This window comes from Crocodylus porosus, unplaced genomic scaffold (genome assembly GCF_001723895.1).
Source record: "Crocodylus porosus isolate Cpor-Errol unplaced genomic scaffold, CroPor_comp1, whole genome shotgun sequence".
Lineage (NCBI taxonomy): Eukaryota > Metazoa > Chordata > Crocodylia > Crocodylidae > Crocodylus > Crocodylus porosus.
The window spans coordinates 7,541,769-7,566,502 of NW_017728912.1; the positions used below are offsets into that span (position 1 = coordinate 7,541,769).

Genomic DNA, 24,734 nt, shown 5'->3' on the forward strand with positions numbered 1-24,734 from the left:
TGGGTGTATACCTACAAACATGTATTTTGGGAGTCAGTTTAGAATTGGCTTGAATAGAACATTGTAGTATTCCTATGTACCAATTTGGGGATATTTTTATTTTACAAGCATATACTCCTAAAACCAGATAGGTTTGGTTTGCATTTGTATTATACAAATACCCATGTTATTGGTGAAAAGAACAGTGTTTACGTTCTCTTACATTTGTGAACAGTACTGTTTTGGGTGTTGTTCTGTTATAGGAAAAGCAATAAGCAAGCAGATTCATATCTGTTATATTTTTTAGAAGTTCAATAATACATTTTTATTAATAAAAATACGGTGTTTGAGATGCATCAGAAAGTGAGCATTTTTTATTATGTGCTCTCACATGACTTGTTTTCTCATTATAGGGAAAAGGCTTCTTGTTTTCTAAAGTCCCTATATGACATATGGATAACTAGCTACAAAAGATTAACTGCTGAAATAGATCTTTTGCACTAGTGATATGCAGGTTATATTTGTCTATGTCAAGTGGTCTAGACTTTTGGGAATTCTTTTTTAGTTTGCCTTTTGTGGATGTCCATGAAAGCATTAACAACTTAACACCTTTTTGCCCAGAGCTTTCTCCTGTATGTCAAACAATAAAAATCTATGACTTCTAATTTGCTGAATATTTTGGTAAGTTAAGAGACCACTGGCAAGTACTGGGCTATCTAATACTTTGAGACTTTTGGTGACCATTATTTCATAGTAACAGTCTCCTCTTCCAAGCATTTGCCATGATGGAATGCTGAAAATGTCTTACTATTTGGTTTCTGGAGAGTGGACCTGTATTATTGGGATGGCATCTTTTGTATGGCTGAAGAATTCCTGATGGTCCTGGCATTTAGTTTATTCTTGCCCTAAATCATGTGCTTGAAATTCCATTTTTATTAAGCACCTAAGGGTCTTCAGGTGGCTTTACCACAGTAGACCCAGCCATAACAAAAATAATATTGTTTCTAATATTTACCCTTGAAGTAAATATTGCAGGTATTTATACACCCTCAAGCACTATGATTTAGGAGGCTCTAACTGCATCAGTAATACCTCTCTCCATTTTAAACAGTAAATATAAATTGAGTAGGGAACCAAAAAACTACTTATATGCTGCAAGTAAAGCTTAAGTTGATTTAAGGCACCTAGGGCTACATACACGCATTTATATAATTTGTGTGGATTCTCCCAGGTTTGTTCTGCTGGTAAAGAAATTTACCCAGAGCCTCTTTTACAGACATTTGAATGCTGATGCTCTGAAGAGTGGAGAGCTTGTAGTGTTGACACTGTGCAGCTGGCTGCAGGGCGGGGGCACTGTGTATACATCTCAGCATGCTATGAAGGCTCCCATAATCTGCCTGGTGACAGAAGACAGCAGTGCATAGCTCTGACCCAGACTGCCAATGGTCAGCGTATATTTCCCTGCAGCACAATGTGGGGAGTGTGTTCTGCTCCCTGCAAGAGCAGCAGAGTCCAGCAAGTGACACACTGTATCCTTGTGGGGGCAGGGAACGGAAGATGCTGGAGGACTAAATGCTCTTCTGGACATTTGTTCTGCCAGGAGAAACTTTCCTGGGAGTGATTTAACCCTAATTGTTCCCAGGTTTTTTTCCCCTTGGAGTAGCCATTTTTATGCTGGGAGAAAAAGCTTGAACATCTATACATTCCATGGTTTCTCCTGGGAGAGCAGCAACTCTCTCAGGCGAAACTAAATATCTGTATGAGGCCTAAGTTTAAGTGAGCAATGTGCCAAAAAGCTCATAGCTTAGGTGCCTCTTAATACATAGGTGCTTTAAGTTTTTTCCAGTAAAATTGCTTGGTTCATAAAGATCTGCTTCTGAGTTGCCAGCATCTTGGCTAAGCTAATCATTTCTGTGCTTTCATTCAGACAGCTGTTTGGGACTCATAAACTAGGTGTTGCTGTATTTAAGGCCCAAGAGCCCCAGTTGGGTAGGCAGGCATAGAGTACATGTAATATTCACAGGCAGCATTGAGATCAGTACAAAGCATAGCAGCCATAGCCATTTCCATGCAAAAATACATTTGAATCAGAGTGTAGTAGTGATGTTGTCCACCTTTTATGTAATAGCCTAGAGCAGTAGTTGTCAACCAGCTTCCTGAGGCATGCTTAAGCCTCTTGTGGCACCCCAAGATACCATGGCATCTTGCTCGAGAATTACTGGCCTGTAGATTAGAACATTTGCTCAGAAGGTGGCACTTAGGATAAGTGCTTTCCTCAGTTTGTGGTGGTTTACTTCCTCACCTTTCATATTTATGAAAGTGCCTTGACACTAAGCTAGAGGCTAGTCTGCATGTGGGCACCCTCACAGTTTCCTAATGTTGTGCCACTGTGCAGCCAAGAATTTTATGTGACCAGAGGCACAGTAGGCAGAAGGAAGCCTGACTTTTTAGTTTGTGGATGAGGGCACTCCCTTGGGATTTGAATGGACCTGGCTTCAAGTCTGTGGTTTTAAAATACAACTTCATCCTTACATCCAGAATAGGATTTCAAGTATCATACTTATCAAAATCCAGGTCACGTATAAGCATCTCAGTCTAGGAGAAAAATGAGATTTTTAGATGTTTTCTTCAACATTTCTAATCAGCTGGTTTCAGTTTCTCTTTGCTTAGCTTGCCTGCTGTTGTGAACCCCATTCTTATGTGCCTTACTCTTCACATTAGTTGTATAGGGACCTTAGGTGCACAGCTCGTTTTTTTTTAAATTTTACCTAAAAGTTCTAGATATGGGACACCAAAAAATCAGCATCACTATGCCCAAAGTGCTTTGTGGATCTAGCCTTATGTCTTTTGCTCAAAGGACATGGTTTTTGTTAGGTTAGGTTAGTGAATTCTATCCAGCTCTCCTTAGTCCCAGGCTAATGCCTGAGCCAGTGAACCATTCTTTCTCGTCCTGGATTCAACCTGACAGACTGTAGGACAAATTGCAAAACATCATAGCTAATTTTACATTCTGTTTTCAGTATGGAGCTTAGGCAACTTTTTATTGAATGTAATAAGTTAGATTCTGTTACAACATGACAGAAAGTGACCAGGTTCATCAGGGTTGTGAATTCTTAGAAGTCTGTTTTTATTCTGTATTTGTCCCAGGAATTTGCTTCTTTTTTACAGTTTAGCCAGTTTTATATTTCTCCTACTTTAAGGGCCTGAATATTGTTCTTGGATGCACACGTATATTTGGAGCTATGCATGTTTCATGAACAGAAACATTTAGTTACAACATAGAATTTGTAAATCCCAGTATTTTACCAGTTGTTTACTTTTGCACCCAAAAGCAAAACAAAATATTTAATACCTTAAGTATTATACATAAAAATGTCACTGCCTAGCAACCTAAGTATATAGAAATTTGTGTTATCCTTCTACTTTCATTACACTTAAGAGGAAGTATCACCTATTCAGCCATATAACTTAAAATACTTCGCAAAGTAGGGTAAATATAGTCCTCCCTACTTCATGCACAAGAAAAATGAAGGAGAAAGTTGCAGTGATTTGCCCAAGCGCACAGAGGGGAAGAGTACGAGAACCAGGTTTTAATTATTTGAAACTAAGAACAATATTATCTTGCTTCTTCCAAAAAGGTGATTATTTCTTCTCAGCTGCACACAGTTGAGCTGTATGCCCGTCTGTATGGAATTATCTTCTTCAACGTGATGCCAGCTGTCATTGACTAAAAACTTAAATCCTATGTGGGGGGTTTCACTTGTGACCTAAACTCTTTCACTTATGATACCCTTGTTAATGCATTATATAAATATTCCAAATTTACTTACAATAAATGTCAAGATGTTGGTAAAAAGGAAATATAAGAAAAACCGAACTAAAATGTCATTTGAGGAACTCCATCTGTTTCTGTTAGACTGTTTTTGTGCACTCATGGTGCAGATCCTGAGGGAGGGTAGGGGAACATGTACCTACAAAGCACTGTAGAATAGCACATCTTGGCCTATGAAAGGAGAGATGGTGAGTCTGAACAACCTGAAAGAATGGTTTGGCATTCCTGTGGCTGAGGGGCACTGCTTTTGAAGAAACAAAAGAAGAGACGGGGAGGAGCTTGGAAGCTGGCTGGGGTAGTGGGAAGGAGAGAAGGAGACCTTATCCGTGTTTTTCCAGGTGTTTCTTTTGTAATCTTTGCTTTTTAGAAGAAGAGAGGCAGCAAATCCAGTCATTCAAAAAGACAAGTGACAACAAAAGAGAAAATCTAGGCTTCTTCTAGTATGCCTTCATTGACTACTTTAGTGCAGTTATTGCAATTTCACTTAATTTTTAATGCTTTCTTAATTACGGTATGTCTGCCATACTCCCATTCCTTGTCATTTGTTCACAGTTACTTTATTGCTATTTAATGTTTTATCACAGGTGTTACTTTTAAAGTCACTTGCAAAGTACAGAAGCTGTTAAGAGATTATGCTAATCTTATGAATTGATTGAAACTGTTTTTTTCTGTCTGCTGTGACGAAATATTTGTTGGAAATCATTGTAGAAATATGCAATTTCTTCACTGATCAGAAACTGACAGAATGGCATTATATCAGTGTCTGTTTTACTCCAAACCTTTTATGCTTTGAAACATGTATGATTGATGAAAATATTAAATGTGAATATACTTTAGAATATTTAGATTGACAAAAGACACAAACTAATTTATGTCCTGCACTTTTATTTTTGCCCGGGGTCTTTCAGAATGTTCTGTATAACCAATGAACATGATGCAAGAATTAAAACCTCTTTCCTTAGGGGTTCCCAATCCCCTTAGCAACCCTCATCCCCTTCTCCAAGCCTAAAAATGTGAACATATCTTGTTCTTTACTTCACCATTAAAATTGTTCCATACAAATTAAATGACAAATATCTTTAGGGCACTTTTCATTGCAGATGTTTAATGCACACATTTTTGTGGAAGGATGTCCTGGAAAAGGATGTTCTGTGTTCTGAAAAATGATTGGTGCAAGATCTATTGAAAATCTTGGCATTTCTTTATTTATACTTAAATTGTTTTAAGATAATTTTTATTGTAAGTAGTAAATCTGTCTAGGAGTCTGTATTGCTGTGTGACGGTGACTAGTTATAGTTTTTGGCTATGTCCACTGTTGTTTTGTCTGTATAAATTTCCTTTAACATTGTTTTTTTTACTACTTCCACTGCCAAAAGTGGGGGGGAAAAGAGAATTCAAATATTGTTTCCAAAATAATACAATGAAAAGCTGATTTTGGGTAGGAACATACTCAGTGAAAAAGGCTGATTCAGAGTTTGGCTTTGTGAACACATTAGAAGTCTTTTACAGGTTAGTCCCTTTACAATGAAAGGTGAACCATCTCATTTTAGCTAGCTGTCCTGTATGCGTTTCAGGTACTATCAGTAACGTCCTCTGCAGTCTCCGGTTCTGGTGGCTTTTGTATTGTTTTGCTATGGCTCTTCTAGTCATTCATGCAAATTGGCAAGCTGCTACCATACATATTTTTACCATTTACAGAAAATCAGCAAAGAAAGAGCAATGTTTTAGCAATGTGTACATTAGTTGCATCTGATACTACAAGTATTTCACCTATACAATAGTAGTAGTACTGGCGAGGTATCAAGATAAAAATTAACCCCCAAAATGTGTTAACGTTTTATATTATGAGCTTTCCAAACTAGTACTAATGATCTTGAAAAAGTGCTCTCTGATTGCAGCGTAATGGCTAGATTACATTAAACTGAATAGAGGACTTTTGAAGTATCACTTTTCTAGACTAATTTGCATCTTTCCTGTGTATGTTTAATAGTCAGCATAAAAAGAGAGAGAGTTTGAAGGGTACCGCTATCATCTTCCCGTACTGAAAGAACTTCCTATGTTAGATTAGTGTTTTGGACTAATAATACCTTCATTCACATAGGGGAAAGGGAAGGAGGGTGTCCATTGAAAATGAAATGATTCAACTGTTTTTAAGATGGGGGTGTAAAGTGTCAACACAATGCTAATACAGGCCTTGTTTCTTTATACACTAAGCTGCTTTTTTGTCTTTTCTATAAAATACTAGTTAGCACCGTAATATGTAAATATAAAAAGTAATATGTAAGTGACAAAAAAGTAGAGTAAGCAATTGAAAGATGTTAATGCTTGTTTCTATTTGTGAGTGGTGCTGCGTCTGTCCTTTGGGGTGGCTTTTGTTTTTCTTTTAATGGCTTAATAGTTCAGTTGAAAGGTAAAGAAAATCCACTACTATGGAAACGGTATGTCTGCTTTGCATTGCTTTGCAGTTTACAATGATGCTGTGATTTATTATAAAACAACAGAAAATAGCAAACCTCATTTAGAATCTGAATTAAAATCCTGAAATGCCTTTTGCTAATATGAAATAATACCAGGAAAAACTTACTAATGTGGTATTTATTCAGAGTTTGAACTAGCTGTGCTGAACGATTTTGTCGTTAGATAGAGAATCACTTCTTCACTTATTATTCCTGGAAAAGTAGGGAGGAATTCAGCTGAAAGTGCTTGAAGGCAAGTAAGTACACTTATGAAATCAGGAGTTTTGCATCCCATTTCCTTTTCTAAACCAGGCACTTTTACATGGGGTACAGGAAAGTAATCGGAATCAGAGCTGTATTGTTCTGAAATCCTTTTCATTTCCTTTTTCCTTTTAATACTTTGGCACCCCAACTTGATTTTGGGAATGGGTAGTTGTATAGGTTTATAGAAACTTAAAATATGAATAAATATCAACTAGTTTTGTGTGCAACCTACAATATTTTTGTGTGCGACATTTCCACCTTTGGACTTGACTACCATGGTTGTAATTGTCTGCAATTTGTCAAGTATTACATGTCTTTGCAAAATTGTATTACAAAAACCCCAAAACCACTATTTTGCTTCTGACTTAGTATTATAGATAGGGTGACCATATGTCCCAGTTTGGCTGGGACACTCCTGGATTCTGTAGCCTGGTCCTGGCTGGTTGGTCAAAAGTCCTGAGCCGGACTGCAACAGTGGTTGGAGGGGCACGGTGCACCAAGCAGATGGCTCAGCAGGCACCACAGCTGCTGTGTGGGAGTGTGAACTGCTGTAGTCTGTCTGCCTTGCTCCCACTCAACAGCAGCAGTGCCTGATTGGCTACTTGCCTGCCATACCATGCCAGGACTTGTAACTAACCGGCCAGGACTAAGCTACAGAATCTGGGTGTACTGGCCAAAGTGGGGTGTAAGGTCACCCTAATCATAGCATGCAGGAAAGGAAAACTTATTCTCCGGAACAAAATCAGATCAACGGTGAAGGAGGCTTTCCTAACCTTTGATTGCTACATCACACCATGATTTAACAGGAAGCCAACACTGAAACTTGTTTATTAGAAAAGAAATTTTCTCAAAATCAGAAAAGAAATGTTAGGCATTTTCTCATATATGGAAGTTATATTGAGTCGTCATACTATAAAGATTTCATTATTAAATATTTGTAATGGTGCCCTCCCAGAGAGGAGACGATTATAAATAGGTATCTATTTAAACATGAGCCCATATTTGCATCTGAGAGACAAAATTGTAATATATTTGTGAGCTTTTTTATTATTCTTAATTGAAAGGCCCTGTTATTCTATAAGAGATAAATAGTGCGGAACATTAATGAGTTGATTAGGCATTTGACCAACAACATTTTATCTTTGTTATGTAAGAAAGTAATGCTACAACTGCGTCCAAGCAAACAGTACAGCCTACAAATAGAAATGGAAACAGGTCACTGGCACTTATTTACTCTAAGACTTTTTTTTTTTTTTAAGATGCATAATCCCAAAATAAATTGCTTTTACACTTGCAAGTGGTTTTAGCAGACTACAGAATCTATTTGCCATTACCATTAGTTCTTGTTTTAAAATAATTATTCCTCTTTGTGTTCTCATTATAAATATTATGTATTGCAGTTGTGTTTCAAACATGGTCATAAGAACTGTATTATTAAAATGCCTTCAGTTGGTTAGATGGTGTCCTGGGTACCATTCCAGCACAAAATAAGAACCTATTTGTTACTTTTTTGTATGCAGCAGTAACAAGTTTTAACATTAAAGCATTATGGTATCTGATTGCCCACAGGAAAGGGATATAATATTCACTTAGCAGCCAATGAATGGATGATTAAAATCTTAAAAGCATTTAATAAGATTGAAACACAGAGCAGGGCTGTTCTCTGGTGTAATATTACAGAAAAGGTTCATTGGGTCAGAGTAGGAGTACTGGGGATTGAGTTTTAATTTAAAAAGCTACGCACCTCTTGTATGAAGTCAAGAAAACTGTGAAGGGAAGCCCATGGAAATTTGGTCATATATTAAAAAACAATCCAGAGTCAGCAAAATTCAAAAGTTTTGCATCTGTAAAAAGTGAAGAAAAATAAAATGCTTCTACTTGTACTAATAAGGGATGCTACATAAAATGTCTATCTTGGATGTCTGTTAAAACAGACCACACATGCTTACAACCCCCAGCCCAACACTCAGAAGGGTTTACAGTTAAAAAGAAGACTTAATGGTGTCAGAAGCAGATGTCCCTAGTGGTTTGAGAGAAAAGGTATTGTGCAATAGGGCAGGATTGTACCCATCAGTCTTTCAGTTTGCTTCATGTCCTTCTGGTGTGAGAGAAGAATTAATTTTATGAATTTATTGCGGTTTGAAGCTACATTAACCAATTGGCAGTATTACACTGCTGGGGAATTACACAATTATATGCCCATGTAATTTTGCACATAAAACACGTGACCATGCATAGTTGCATAATATTGCATAATTTAACCTGGGTGGGCTATGTGCCTCCACCTCCATGGGGCTCCTGGCAATGCAGCTGGGAGCCCTATATGGAGGCAGTGAGTGCAGTGGCATGCAACTGGACAGCTGGTGAGGGGGGACGGGAGCTCCTCCCTGCTGGATGGGGGAAGGGAGTTGGGGTGGTTATGGGGGGGTATGTGGGTGGGTGTGGAGTTTGTGGGTGCGTATGGGCCTGCCCACCACACGTCCCTCCTCCTCACATGGCACACACAGCCCCCACTGCCAGTGGCAGCAGCCTCGGGGCACTTGTGACAAGCAGAGTGTCCCTTCCCCACCCGTTCCCCCCTGGCAGCTTCAGCAGAGTCCTGGAGGCTGCATGTGGTGGCATGAGACAGTCTCAGCCTGGGGGGCCTGCTGGCCTGATAGCATGCGAGTCTCCATGGCTCCTGGTCTGTGTGCCATTGGGCCAGGCGGGCTCCATGCCTCTGCATGTGGCTTCTTGCTAGAGTGCTGGAAACCCCATGTGGAGGCACAGAGCCAGCCTGACCCGATGGTGCAAGGCTTCCACCTGCAGTTCCATAAGTCTCATGCTGACCTGGAGCTTGGTCTGGTGTGAAAGCCTGTGCCAGTGGACTGGGCCAGGCTGGCTCTGTGGAGCTCCCAGGACTTGGCACATAATTTTAAATTTTTCTGGGCATAATTCTCTGGGGTGTACAATATTTCCATTTATAGAGTTAATTGGTTGAACTCTGACCACCAAATGAATTTTGATAAGGTCACTTAGATCCAGAGATGTAACAAGGCCTTGATTCAAAAATTGCTTAAACATATATGCCTTAATTAATTGCATGTGAGAAGTCCCAGGCTGGTGGTTTCAGCGTGCTTTTCTGAAGTGGGGTCTAACTTCAGATTTGCTTTGTTTTCTCTTACAATACCAATCAGTCCTCAGTGGTTGTAATTAGTGAAATACGCCTGCAACCTGGGAGTGATATGCATTTCAGGTATCTCTCTTCTATGGAAAAGATAAAGCTAAGCTGATGGGTAGACCTAAGAAAACATTGCATTTTTATACAAAATGCATTAGTAAGGACAGATGTGTTTTATTAGCTTTTTATCTGGCTTAACTACGAAGTCAGTTTAAAAATTAAAAAATAATTTTCGATGCCTCCTTTTGAAAAGGCCAGATGCTTTCCATGGTTTGATTGTGGAGGTTAACAAATATGATACCACAGCTGACCTTTCTGGGAAGTTTATATTGGTGCTTGTCCAGCATTTCAGGAAAAAGGCACATTTAAATCAATTTTAAAATGTCAAGCTGTTTATTAATGATATCTAGAGGAATTAAGAGTTCAGTAGATCAGTATAGTGGCTTGCAAAGAATTTTTGGAAGCTTTTGTGCTTTAGGAGTTGGACAGCACGGAAGGTTGTCTGTCTCAGTGATTAAGGGGCAGATTTTCTAGTCTACCAAGGCCATTTTGCAGTTATGCGGTGCAAAAAGAACTTAAAGCTGCCAAGCGTTCTTAGTGGAAATTTCACCATGTGTAGGAGGAATCTCCAGTGACAGAGCTGGTCTGGCAGACAGCATAGCTGATTTTGTTGTTAGCAGCATTCCCCAATCCTCAGTGTGAAGGGGTGGAAGAAACTTTCAGGAGTTGAACTAGGGGGGAGAGCTGCAGTTTGAAGGAATTGGAAGACCCCTATAATTAATACCTCACAGGTTTAAAGGACCTTGTGACCGCAGAGCAAGCTAGAGGAAAACTGTCTCCCCAGTTTATGCCAAGGAATTGTTATCAGTTCCTTTTGGCTGATTTTTACTACTCCTTATTATAGCTAAGGGGTGGCGGACAATCAAGGCCATATTGCTTGAAGTGAAGCGAATGAAATGAACCGGGCGTAGGTTGTAGTTGCGTTGGTCTAGGGACATAGGCAGACAAGGTTCTTTGTGTGAATCTGATATCTTTTATTAGACCAACTTAAATAGTTGGAAAAAAAATGTTAAGCAAGCTTTCGGGTTTAAAAAACCTTCATCAGGCGGTAGGTGTGTGCCAAAATTTTTTAAACTCCATACCTTTAAAAACGAAGGGTTTTTAAACCCAAAAGCTTGCTTAAATTTTTTTCCCCCAACTATTTAAGTTGGTCTAATAAAAGATATCAGATTCACACAAAGAACCTTGTCTGGCTGTGAGTGAACTGTGGGCATTTGTGTCTGAAAGGTTTTCAAATACCATATTTTTCCTCTGGAGCCAGTTGCATAATGGCAGTCACAGATTTGTTTCTTAAAGGACTGTGAATCAGTGTTGCTTTTCCTTAATTTGAATCTCATTAATCACTGAATTTGTGTTTCCAGGGTTTTGAGTTTAGAAAAACAAACAAACAAGAATTTAGAACGTGCCAGAATGGGAGATTTTGTGGGTAACAGGCTAAGGTTTGCTTCCCCAGGGTATGCAATTTTGCGTAAGACCAGGTATAATGACTGGTTTAGGTCAGTAATATGCATTATATTTTCACAACTGCATGCCTTTTAGTATAATTTTTTCACCGGATTCTACCACTATTATTGATTTTTCAAGTTTAAGTAAATAGCACATTAAGATAAGAATCTTAATCCTTTAAATAAAACAAAGAGGCTGGGGTAACAGGTTTCTACAACACAGAAGGCTAAGTAAGATATTAGAAATATGTTTTTCTTTCTCTTTCTGTCTCTGTGACCCTCACTCATCATATGTTGAGCATCATCATGCTCACTTTCCCTGTCAGTATTAGTGGCGGCAGCCAGTCTGACCTGGAAAGAAGCTGACACTCCAGAGGTCTCCTTTCAAACCCGGAAGTGTCAGTAATTCACTCCCACAGTCGGCTCTGTTTATCTAGGGCACCGAGTGCCTGTTTCACCTGACTCTGTTGTCAGAAAGTAGCCCAAGGCTCATGTAGCAGTGGTTGCAGCTGATTGGTGTTTAATTTTGGTAAACACTAGGTGCTGTTGGCATTTTTTTTCTGTACAGCATGGCATGATTTCTCTTTGTTTTTTGTTTTTAAAACTAATTTAATGCTTTTGAATGGTACTGGATTGACAGCAGAAGTAGCAACCAAAGTCCTTTATTAAGCCACAATTGCTTAACTCAGCTATGAAGGATTGATTATCTCTAGGGTTGCGAAGGCTGCTCCCTCTCCAGTCCTGTATTAATGTAAGATTAATGATTGCTACTGGAGCTTGGCAAACCCTGCTGAGTTTATGATTTGTGTGAGTTACGTCAGCTCCACCCAAGGGGTTCAGTTTGCATAGACTGGCGAAGAACCAACCCCTGCTGCTTCACTTACAAGTTCAGGTTCCATATACCCAAATTTCTCGAACCCTGTCATCCCTCTTTTAGTCTTAAGTCCTCCCTGGCAAACTGAGCAAGCAACGCTGTTACAGGACATCTTGCTTGCTCCCTTAGCAGCTCCCAGTGATGAGCAGAAGGTTGTCTCCTCCCTTTCTCTTTCTCTGGTTACTCTCCACACCTTAAAACACACTTTGAAGATTCATTATGATACAGTCATTTTCATTCCCTTTATCAAACTGTTTCATTTACTAACATTACCTTATGCCCCCAAAATACCTGTGATTTACTGGTGAATAAAAGCATATTGCACTTTGCAAAATGCTTTAAAATCCTTTGGGATGAAATGAGGCAAAATAAAGTTATTTTTTCCTGTAACAAATCTTCCTGGATGCATGAGTCAAATGCACGAGACATTATGACCTAAGGTGGAAGAATTTCTATTTTTTGTTGGTGTGGAAAGTGCTGCATATGATTTTTACATTCACCATGTGCTTTTGACTTGACACATTTATCAGTAAAAACTTTCTGACATTTAGCAACAAATTAGTCATTCTCAATGGACCAGCTTCTACCTTAGACTAAAATGAATCACATTTTGTTTTGCAAAGATTGAATTTCATTAGATATAGTATCTAAAGTAATTTTAGAAGAAGCACAAGTATAGCAGATTAGGAGGATAATTCTTTTTCCTCTGATTAGACAGTCTCTTTAAGGGAAGGAAACAAAGATATAGGGGCTGTGAAGAGGCAAAGGTTTTTTCCTCATTGTGAGCTCAGATAGTGTGCAATTTTTTTATTGCACTTCTGTCTTTGCCCCTTCTCAGACTTGGACTTGGATTTGGATTTTACCTGACAAACTCCAACTGCTGTGGAACCCACAAAATTCTCAAAAAGAAGTGTGACATACGGTGCCTGCCTGTCAAACTCAGAAAAGTTGCCTATTATTCAGACTGTTCCTGAATAGTGGAGCCCAGTGATCCAACTATTGTGCTTGCTAAGATCAGTTTATGTGTCATATCTTTTGACGACTGTATCGATACTACTGCTATAGTACATATAGAGTGATGTTAGCAGTTATTCATATTCCTTCCCTCCTGTCTGGCATGCCATACTGGGGGAAATTTATTTTATTTGAAGACCTGCTGAGCTCCCACAGCTTTCCTTAACATTTAATGGGAGCGATAGGATGCTTTCCATGTCTAGAGACATGCCCCCCGGCCCCCTCAAATCATTCCCAAAATAATCACCAGCACTTCTACTATTGTTCAGATGGAAGCCTCTCGAATGATATCAGCAATCTGAAGAGTTTCTTGAAATGTGAAACTGGCATGCATTTCTTTCCTCCTATGCTGCTTCTTTCTGTTAACATTATACAGTGCCCAAGAGGCTTTTCTGCTTGCAATATCTTGCAGGAAGTAGACTGCTAACGTTAGATATGGTGATGCCGAGACTGTTTGAAATTGTTTTTTTTCCCCTCTGAATCAAGTGTACCTGTTTGATTCCCTTACTCCTCAGTCTCGAAGTACTCAGTCTAGAAATGACATCAGTACAAATGAGATTAGGACTTCTCATATTGTCTGTTTTATTTTGTGTCAAAGCTACCAATAGTCTCATCTACGGTAGGTACTTATATCACTGTAATATCAGAACACCTCCATATTTTTATATATTCTCAGTACACCATTGGGAAGTGGTGTAGGTATCCTCATTTTACAGACTACGAACTGAAGCTCAGAGTCTAAGTAACTTACCCACAATATTCGTGGTACAGTAGTAACTGAATCCTGTTTCCCTATCCCATGGGCTAGCTCTCTACCCGCTGGATCATTCATCCCCTGGATTGATTTTGAAAACGTCTTTTTCAGCATGAGTTAGGAATGGGTAGGTTAGCAGGAAGTAATGGTTCTTGAAAGCATTATATTTTATATACTATCTATATATGTAATATATAGATGCTATATACTGTATTTTAATATAGACCGTATATACAGTATATATCATGCTTTCAAGAACCATTACTTCCTGCTAACACATACATTTCTAACTCATGCTGACAAAGTGGTTTTCAACCTCAACCTAGGAACCAGAGGAAGGATGGTTCAGCGGGTACAGAGCCAGCCCATGGCTTGGAAGTAGGAAATGTACATACATACATAACTTGCGCCAGCCTTTCTATTCCAGGCCTCTCTCAGGCTTGTATGACTTACTATGTACAAGCTACTTGACAGTTCTGCACAGTTTTCTCCACCAGTCTTAGGGAGGTGATGATACATCTCATTTTTAAAAGCAGTTCTTTTATAAAGCATTTATTTATAGATAGCAGTCAAGGGCTGTGTATTTCTTTAGACTGGTATGCAGTGCAGCCCAGTAACAATGTGCCATGCATGTGTTAATTTTTATCAGTAGAGAAAACATGAAGTACAAATTAAGATGCATTAAATATAATTCATTATAAAAAGATAGTAAAATGGTTTAAGATGTATTGGAAATACCTGTTTTAGCTAGTTTTTAATGGAGCTCAGGATGCTTGCATGGATATATTCTATGCGATTTAAAATAATCCTATTGTGCAGAAACTTTATAATTTTGTTGTTATTATTTGTATTACTGTAGTGCCAGTGAACTTTAGTGAAGGAGCTTGATAGTGCCACACGCTGTACATATACAGAAAAAAAGATGGTCCTCTCCCAGAGACCTTACAGTCTGTGTTTAAGATGACAAATGGATACAGGCAGGCAGCCTGGGGGGAGAAGGAAACAATAATATAATACTGACCATGCAATGCTCTCAGCATGCCAGTGGTTTAAGCTTTGTTAGTTTTTCTCTGGGCATCATATTGAAGAAGATTTGAAAGAAAAACGTATGGTCAACTTTGTCAAAGAGTTGATAGGTCTAAGAAGATAGGGCTGGTTCCTGAACTTTGGCTAGGGAAGATTATTAGATAATTTGACGAGAGCAACTTCATTGGACTACAGAGGACAGAAGCTGATTGGAGACTATCTAGGATGCAAGTGGACAGGAGGAACTCAGTAACTCTACACAGCAAATTTAGTGAACTCGGATGATGCAGTGGTTGGAAGTGGGTCTTGCAAAGTATTAGGGAAATATTCAATTCAGATTCGGCCGATTCGGAGGACAGTGATTTCAATTTGGAGGTTTGGATCACTGTCCCAAATCAATTTGGCTGAATCAGCTTTGGAAGATTCGGCGCTGATTTTGGAGAGATCCAGTGATTTGGCCATAGACTATAATGGGGGATCACTGAAATACCTATAACTGTCCCTTTTTGGCAGATTTGGATGAGAACAGGGATGGTAGCCCCTTCTGAGGGCATGAAGCCTGCCACGTTTCAAGGAGATAGGTGTAGGGGTTTCTGGGAAACTGCACCTCAAGCTTCTGAAAGCAAAATTAGTGACGTGTGTGACTTTGTTTGTATGTTAAGGGACAGCAGGATAAAAACAGCAGGTATAATAACCTGTAACATGAGGCCTTCCCCGTGCTCAGACAGAAACAGGTCACAAAAGGGGCATAAATCCTGCAGACAGAGGCTTATGTGCTGTTTCTACGTCCCTCCCCTAGAGCACTGTGATTGGAAGGGGACTCAGGGAAAGATCACAGTCACTGGCCAGCTGCAGATGTCAGTTTTACTCCTCCCCCCTTTCCCCCACTCCCCTTCCTTCTCAGTTTCTGTCCCCTAAAAGATTGCCTGCCAAATCTTTTCTAAATGGACTCGGGGGTTTCCCTTCCCCTCCCGATTTGATTTGGATTTGGTGATTTGGCCTCCAAATTGAGCTAAATCTTCTCTGAATCAAATTGCCGACCAAAGCTTTGCACACCTCTAGTTGTAGGTTAAGACTAAAAGAACTTTATGGAGAAAAGCTGGAGAAGAAGATTAAGGAGAGAAGGCAAAAATAGGATAAGAGTTGGGTTGGGGAGGATGAGGAGATGGGTTGTAGTGGGGTCATTGGGGCTGAAAAAGGAGAGGATATAGGAATTTTTTTCATCTGTGATGGGGAAGAGGAAGAAGAGAATGTAAGAATTAATTGGGTAGATAGTAAAGAAGACAAGACAAAAAGTAAGGAAAGGTCAATTTTTACTGGAAAAAATTGGCTAGGTCTTTGATAGAGAAAGAAGCAGAGGTAAGAGGAAAGAAGGGCTTGCAGAATTAATCTAGTTGTCAAGCAAGTGCTGGGATTGTGGTCATTGATTCAGTTTATTTACCTGGAAAGAAGTAGAATTGTCCAGTTAGGAAGAGGGCAGAATTCTAGGAGAAGAAAATAAAGCTGTAGTGGAGGAAATGAGTCTGGTCAAGAATTACAACCCTACGTGCTCCATGACTCAAGAACAGAAGTGGAAAAAGCAGAAGTTTGTGAACACCCAGGTTGTATGCTAGAAGTCTGGTTATTAGTTTGTCAGTGATATAAATGGAGTGTCTCAATTCATTGTTTAAAGTGTGTTGCTCATGTTGTCTTGTTAAAAAACTGTTCTTGTCCTAACATGCTGTATGCTAGCAGCAAGAAGTGTGGCTGTGCTATGTTGTCTGGAATTTGGATAGTTTTTGACTGTAACTTCACTAATACAGGTAACAATAACAAGATGTCACTAGCTTTTTAAAACTGTAAATTCAAAGAACTCAGTTCACAGTATAATAAATTTACATTTGAAATCTAGTTTCTTTACATTACTTACAGTTAACATCTTCCATCATGGTTGATGATTAATAGAAAGTTGTAGCAGTGCACTGGGGTGTGCCTGCTCCTCTAAGGGAGTTAGCAGCCTGTGAAGCTGCTTGCAGGTGGGGCAGGGAGCTAATGAAAGGTTAACATGACTGAAAGGGGGCTCTGGCTGGAACTTTATAAGGGGCAGGCCTGAGCAGCTGTTGAGCCTGGAGTGGGCAGAATGTAAGGCCATGGGGGCCAGGAGCCCAGTAGACACAGGGGACCAGGCACCCAGTGCCTGAAAGGGCCAAACATTACATGGTAACACTTGGGGTGTTGTATACGGGAGGTTAAGGAGCCCCTAAGGCGATCAGTGCCTGGCAGGGCACAGGCAAGCTGAGAGGGCCTGCTGTTTTGGGATGTAGGATTTTTACTTTGGGGACTCAGGGGGAGCCCTATGGGGATCAACGTAGGCTCAGGCTCACATAGAGCTCACAAGCAGTCTCCCTGTCATAATCTTTATTAAAATCAAGGCATGGCAGGCAAGATTTGAGGGAATGGCTACAACCCAGCCTGAGCCAGGCAGGAGCCACATGGCCACCAGGGGGCATCATATCCACCCTGTGGCCACAGACTTCTTACAAAAGTATGTATGTTCAAAACAGAACAGAACCAAATGTCTTGAGAAGCCTTTTAAGAATTCACAATAAAAGACTATACTGAAAGAACAACAGTGAAGATAAATGTACATTTTCTTCCCAGAAGACAATGCAACAACATAAACCAAGCAGAAACAGGAAAATCAGACCTAGAAGTGCCCTTAGCTGTTCTGTTTATTTTTTGATAATTAAAATTAAAAAATTCATTTAATACAGGCCTGTCTGACTTCTGGGAAGCTGTGGGCCCCACCATACCATTGCTGCCACCCCTGCAGGGCACACTACCCCATTACTACCTCCATCAAGGGCTGTACCACCCTGCCCCTGAATAGGTGGCAGGAAGCTGGAGGATGGAGGGGTGCCCAGTGGCCTGGACAGAGCAGAGAAGGGAAGAGGTGTGATGGCAACAGGAACAGGTAATAGAAGGGGGCAGCAGCAGTTGTGGGAGCAATACTTAGACCTGTGGGAGAAATCACCAGGAAATGATAATGTAATGTTGACAGGAGCCTGTAGGCTACAATTTAAGTGCCTGTAGGCTGCATGTAGTTCACAGGCCACCAGTTGGACAGTCCTGATTTAACAGATAGCTTGCCTGTCATAATCCTAGTTTCCAGGGCCTCTAGGACAAAATCTGTTCCTAAGCATATCAATGCTCTATGCAATCATTGAAGATGCAGTTCCATTATAAACTGTTGGATGCCTTTACCTTTAATCTTCATTCAGAATGTTTATTTTTATATAATTTCATTTCCAATCAATAGTTAAAAAAATGCTATTTCCTGATTTGTATAAGTCAGATACCATAAATACATTCATGAGAAATTATCCAGCATGGATTTACCTGGTATACACACTTGTACAGTAGATATCAGTGACTCAGAATTCTTAGGAGCAGCAAAACCTCTGATGTCCTTTAAAACAAGATCAAAATAAACATAGCAATAGAGTCTCATCAAATCAAAATGGGCACATTCAAAAAATGCAGACGATATTTCTGAGTCTTGGAGAGAGATTTGTTGCTTTACAATTGTTTCCTCCTTCATTTGGAAATTGGGGTCTTGAGAGAGATGTTTGTACCTTAGGGTGACATCAGCAGGGGTCAAACTTGAAAGAATTCGTGGTCAGAAGTGTGTTACTCTCATTCTTAACCTGAGCAATCTATTACAAAGATCACTTAAACAAGGCCTACTAGTAACAGCGATTTTAACTTATTTCACTGGTATCAGTGGAATAGTTGAGGCAGAGGGATAGCGTAAAAGGCTCTCCAGGATTAAGCTGGGGAATAGAAGTACTAATTTAGTCATATTTCATCAAGGGAATGTGGACAGGGGCCAGCTTTTTAAAGGTGGCATCTCAGGTAGCTTGGTTTTTGCCCATTCTATATAATACCATTTTGTGGTTAATGTGGGTAAACGGTTACTTTCTCATTGCCAAACTCTGTTACCAACCACCTAAATATTATTAAACCGGTCGCTTAATCTTGCTGTTTTCCCATCAAGGCTGTGATGATGAGTTGGATTTGCCTTTGTTTAATCTGGGAGTTTACAGGAACTTAGACCTCACCTTTTTGTTCTGTAGGAAAAGGAGAATTCTGATGCCACATGTGAGGCCCTGGCTTCCTAAAAGGCTTACAGCAAATTACAAAGATACTGTTCCTCAATTTCCCCATTTGTAAAATTGTTATAATACCTGTTTTGTCAAGGGTAAACTGTGCCAATAGTAATAAAATGCTTTGAAGATACAAAGTGCTGTGTAAATAGTATAATTATTATCAGTCTGATTATGATTAGCCCTCTTGCTCACCATCCCTTATTAATGTTATATACATAAAATCAAGGCCTTTAGTTGAGTGCAGCAGGATTACAATGGATACCACAGACACAGGGGAGAACTTATTTTGTTCCATTCTTTCATAAACCTGACTGCAAAATTTACACTTTCCAATTATTCTGTTCGTTTGCTGAATAGCTTGCCTGACAGAAAAGTCTGCTTCAAAATGGCAGTGTGAAATTAGCAGGCTCCAACTGGAAGTCCTCTTGAATCATAGAGCTTTGAAGCAATGATCCATTTAACTTTTGGGTTATGGAATAAATTTGGAGGAAGTAGAAGGAATTCAGGTGGTGTGTGAAGCATCTTTCAAGAGCTGATACAGAAATAAACTTTCACCAACTTTTGTTGGTGGCAGGAAGTAAGTGCCCTGTTAAGGTGTATGTATTCTGTGGACTGTTTTTCCTTATAGTAATACCTTTCTGATACTTTATGTACATTTACAAAAAGGTGAACTTTTTGTATGAATGTTAAAGATCCAATGTTTTAGTTATTTCAAATATAGTGTATATGACCTTTTAATGCCAAGAACTTGTACAATGCAATGAGGTGAATTGCATATGAACTGTAGATCAAGAAAGAAAAAAATAATGTACATAAAGTCAGAAAGATGAGTGTAAAGAAATCTTACTCAGCAGGTTTGCTTCCTGTGTCTGCTTCCTATATTTTGAATTGTGCCAGCTCATTCTGTAACACAAATAGATCTGCAGAGAAAACATAGTTCATATCTCAAAATATGGTCTGACTATGTGTGTATGTGCATGTGCCTGCAGTACAGTTTAAATGTGTAAATTTACAAAAACTTTGTAAGTATTCAGTAGTCTAGGCTCAGGAGACGTAAATCTATATAGACAACTAATATAATAAAATACAAAGCCTACTCAAACCTACCTTCACAATTTTCCACTTGCAGAAGTTAAAAAATCATAACAATTTATAACACCAAAATTCTTAGACCCTCCATCCCCTCTTGTCATCCCTCTTCTCATAGTTAATTTTCAATTTAAGACTAAATGTTTTATATGAAATATACCTGTTAATTCAGGCTTTTAGGAAGGATCCAGCCCAGAAGTGCATTTTCAGTTACTTACTAAATAATGACCATCTCCTCACTCCTAAAATTAAGTCTTTTTGGTACATTGTATTCTGCTGAAGGTGTCCCAGAAAATAGTCTATGTTGTTAAAACTATCCTGGATCACAAAGACTGTTGCTGCTGGTTCAGCACACTGTGACCTTTGGCAAGTCACTCACGGTGAAATCTTCACAAGCACCTAAGTTATTTAGGAAGCTTAGACTCCTAAGTGACTTAGGTGCTTTTGGAAATTTGACCCTTAATTGTTCTTTCCCATCTACACCTGTCAAGTGCTTTGAGATTCTCTAATTAAACAAACCCTGATATAGGCTTGGATGTGTGACTTTTTGTTGCCCAGGCAGTACTCCAGGGAGACTAATGTACAGCCTTTTTCCTTTATGCTCAGATATGTTATTCTTCTGTCTTCCTTTTGAAAGATACCATGCATAACATTATTGAGGTATAGTATTCAAAGCACAGCCCAGTTTAAGTTAAAGAAAAATAATGGTGGCTATCTATTAATCAAATTTAAATAAAGCAGACAATAGGTTAGGCAGGAGACAAGGCAGGGTAGCACCTTTGACTAACCAGTTAAGAGGGGCATAAGTTTTCTAAAGTAACAGCCTAGTTTGTCAGATGTTACGAATGGACTTATAGAGACCAAGGGTTCTAAATGGAAAGGAATAAAGTAATTTAAATACAAAGGATACTGCACTGTCTAAAAAATGACTGGACTATTCAACAACCATTTTGATGGAGGAGTGGAAGTTGTTAAAGTCCTGGTAGAATTTCTCTGGAGAGCCCTTCCCATGTGTCCATATGTTGAAGATGTCTTCAGTGCATCTTAGGTATATTGGGGGATAAGAGAGCTGTTGTAGAGGAAGAGGACTTTACATATTGGCATACTTGGGGGCCATGCATTTGGCCATCTATGGCTGGTATTCAGAGTCTCCAAATCTAAAATAGTTGTATGTGAGGACAAAGCAGGAGAGTACAATGGAAAAGGAAGCAGTGTCATTATTGAGGATGTTTGTTATGGTTTGTAATATGTCCTTATGGGAGATGTTGGTGTATACAGGGTTTGAATTATGGGGGAACTCGGGGGGGGCTGAGCCCTCCCATAAGAGATGAGCCCCTCCATAAGAGACAAGAGGAGCCCCCTTCTCCCCCATGCCTTTCTAAGCAACCCAGGTGGTGATGGCTTCTTCTGGCTGCCACCTCCACAGACATTCCCCCTCCTCTTTCCCCTCCCCCTTCCCAAGAGTCTAAGTGTTATTTGAGCCCTAGGTGTATAGACATATGATGTCCATGGTAGCTAATACAGTATTTGGTGGAAATTTATCAACAGAGCCTAATTTCTGTAGGAAATCTTTGCTGCTTTTCAATTATCTGGCAGCTTCAGTGGCATGTGGGAGTAGGATGAAGTTAGTGTACCTAGGAACTCTCTCCGTGATGGTACCAATGCAAGAAACATCCTGAGTTGCCACATTTGTGATTCTTTGGTTGTAAGAGACTCTTGGCCTGGTTTCTTGGGGAGTAGAAGCTAAATCCTCTCCTGTGTTTCCAGAGGTAACATCTTGATGAGGTTGAATAGTTCTCTCTAGTTTTGTGCCTTGGGGTCTTTGGTCAGGAGTGTAAAACTGTGTTAGAAAGTTGTCTCTTGGCTTCCTGTACATATGCTATGTACATAACAACAGTGGCACCCTCCCTTATCAGTCTGTTGTATAATTATATCAGAGATCTTTTCAAGACTGAGTATGGCTCTCTCTTTTATAGGACTGAGGTTCTGTAATATACGCATTGTTTTTTTGACAATCTGAGTAAGCCTGGAGTCAGAAATAGTTCATCCACTGGTCCAGAGTGGGGACTGTGGCGCTCAGGTGGAGTGCAGAAGGTGTCCTTGAGGTCTTCAGGTGGAGTCCAGAAGGTGTACCTTGAGGTCTCCATACAGCTGCATCTTATTGAGTTGTGGAGTAGGGCAGAAGGAAAGACCACAGGGTAGTACAGAAACCTCAGCGGGGATGAGAGCATGATTTTATAGGTTGATAATCCTGCCATGGATTGTAGAGTTGTTGCTGGAGTATGTAAGTTTGGGAAGTTTTGTTTCCTTCCTTTTATTTAAGGAGTGTAGCGTTTGTGATAGACTTCTGGCTGGACAGAAAGATCTCCTTGGTAAACAGATATTATGTACGGCTGGTTCTCTGTGCTGTTTGGTAGTATTGCAAGTCTGGTATTGATTTCTTCCTGTCTGCCATGTAGAACACTCATAAGATGATTCTTAAATGTCATGGAGAATGAAGCATAGCTTGTGAGAAAATACACTGTAGTTTATATATGTTAACTTGTATACTATCCAAAGACCTAGAAGGCACCTTGATTTGATAGATATGAGTTCACAGTACCATACTTATTCATTGTTTAAGTAAGGAGATGTAACTGTTTTTAAGTTAACTGCTATATACCTGCTTGTGCCAACTCTGAATTTGACAGATAGGATTTAAAGATAAATTAACCAAAGAACATTCAAGTTATCTTCCTGCCATTGCAAAACTGTTCTCTCTAGTTACAGCAGAACGAAAGATTTTTTGTTTTGTCTGCACTGAAGCAGAAATTTTCCTGACTTCTGACAAGTCTGTCCAAGAGAGAACCTATTTGAGATTGGCACCTCTTCAGAGAAATGACATGTAACAGGGACAGATAACTGTTCTAAGCCACACCTTGGCCAAAGCGAATTTTTGTTAACAGCATACACATTATAATGTCATCCTTTTGTTCTAGGATGACACAGTTTTTTGGATGAACTATTGGTAGAAGAATACAAATGCATAGAAAATCATAAAAGCAAACAGGCAGAATGCTGGACCAATGGGCTTATCACATCACATATTCTCTACAAATGCAAAGTTTGTTATTATTGATTAGTGACAGAAAGCTCTCCAATAACACCTGTTTTCCTTTTTCCCTCACTAACCTATAGTGTTGTCAAAATTCAACACATTCTGTTGAAATTTGTAATGTGCCTTCTTTTTGCAGCCAGCTATCTCAATTTCTTTCTTTCTGAGAAATATGGGCTGAAATGTAGTGTAAGAGATGGCATTTTGAAAAAAAAATCAGAATTTGTGTTGTAATATTGTTTTTCTTTTTTGTGGGAGTTGTAACATATCTGAAAATGTTTCTTAGAGTAGAAGCACCAAACTTTTTTTTCCCTGTTGACCTCCATGAGTAGAATGCTGGAAATGAAGAATTGCTGGATGCTATTTCCTTTTCTTCTACATTATGGACTCCTTTTACCTGTGATGTATCCTCCATGTTTAGTTAAGAATATTGATATACTCTACAAAGATTTATTGTGCACATCCTCATTTACAGACTGGAAACTGATTTATACAGTTAAAGTGATATGCCAATGACCATACATTAAGTGAGAGTGAGTTAGCTGGGATTAGAGTATACCTAATCCTCCTAATTTCTCTCATACCTGGTCTTCAGACCATGCTGCTTCCTGGGCAAGCCACTTTTACTTTGTCTCTTTCCCTTAGCCAGTGCTACTTCCTTACTGCACATGATTGCATAAAAGGAGTTTGGAGGAAATGGACTTAATTTCCATGGGAGATAACTATTTTGCTAGTCTCTTGCTTAATTTATTTGCATGGGCACAAATTATCTTTACTGCACATTACTTTACTCAGGAGGGAAATAAATCCCTAACTTAGCCACCATAAATGGCTAAAGGTTAAGGTACCTTTGAAAGCCTTTTGCTTCACCTAGCTTGTTCTAGACCAACCTGTTTCTGATTCTGAGAGACTCAGATTTTCACCAAAGTATTGGGAAGATTGATCTCACAAATGCAAACACCTGCATGTGGAATCAAACTCCTGATTCTTTCTTTTCACTTCTCCCATATGAAATTAGACAACAATATTATATCTACTAGTTTACCATGTGTTAGGAAATCTGTTTAACTGTACTGCAGAGTCGTAGGTCCCACCTTATGCTAAGGGCACATTTATAAATAGATTATACAGAGTTAATACAAGGTTAATAAAGGATTTAGACTTTTATGGAGACCAGCAGGCCATTAGGTTGCTTATAAACACAACTCTTAACTATCTATAACATGTACTGAGGATGTGTGTACAGGCATACCTCGTTTTATTGCACTTCGCTTCATTGCACTTTGCAGATATTGCATTTTTTACAAATTGAAGGTTTGTGGCAAACCTACGTCGAGCAAGTGTATCGGCGCCATTTTTCCATCAGCGCCATTTTTCCAACCTTCATGGATGACTTTGAGGGGTTCAAGACTTCAGTGGAGGAAGTAACTGCAGATGTGGTGGAAATAGCAAGAGAACTAGAATTAGAAGTGGAGCCTGAAGATGTGACTGAATTGCTGCAATCTCATGATAAAACTTTAACAGATGAGGAGTTGCTTC

At 39.3% G+C, this 24,734-nt stretch overlaps 1 protein-coding gene and 1 long non-coding RNA gene across 5 annotated transcripts in view; one reads left to right on the forward strand and one right to left on the reverse strand.

The window, feature by feature from the left end:
* SPATA5 (spermatogenesis associated 5) overlaps positions 1 to 24,734 on the forward strand; it is a 325,571-nt gene that overhangs the window by 194,652 nt on the left and 106,185 nt on the right. The gene's annotated exons all lie outside the window — the stretch shown is intronic.
* LOC109309336 lies at positions 18,243 to 19,934 on the reverse strand. The gene is made up of 2 exons (XR_002100882.1): positions 19,860 to 19,934; positions 18,243 to 18,478 (listed from the first exon to the last, which is right to left on the reverse strand). It is a non-coding gene; the product is annotated as an uncharacterized LOC109309336 (long non-coding RNA).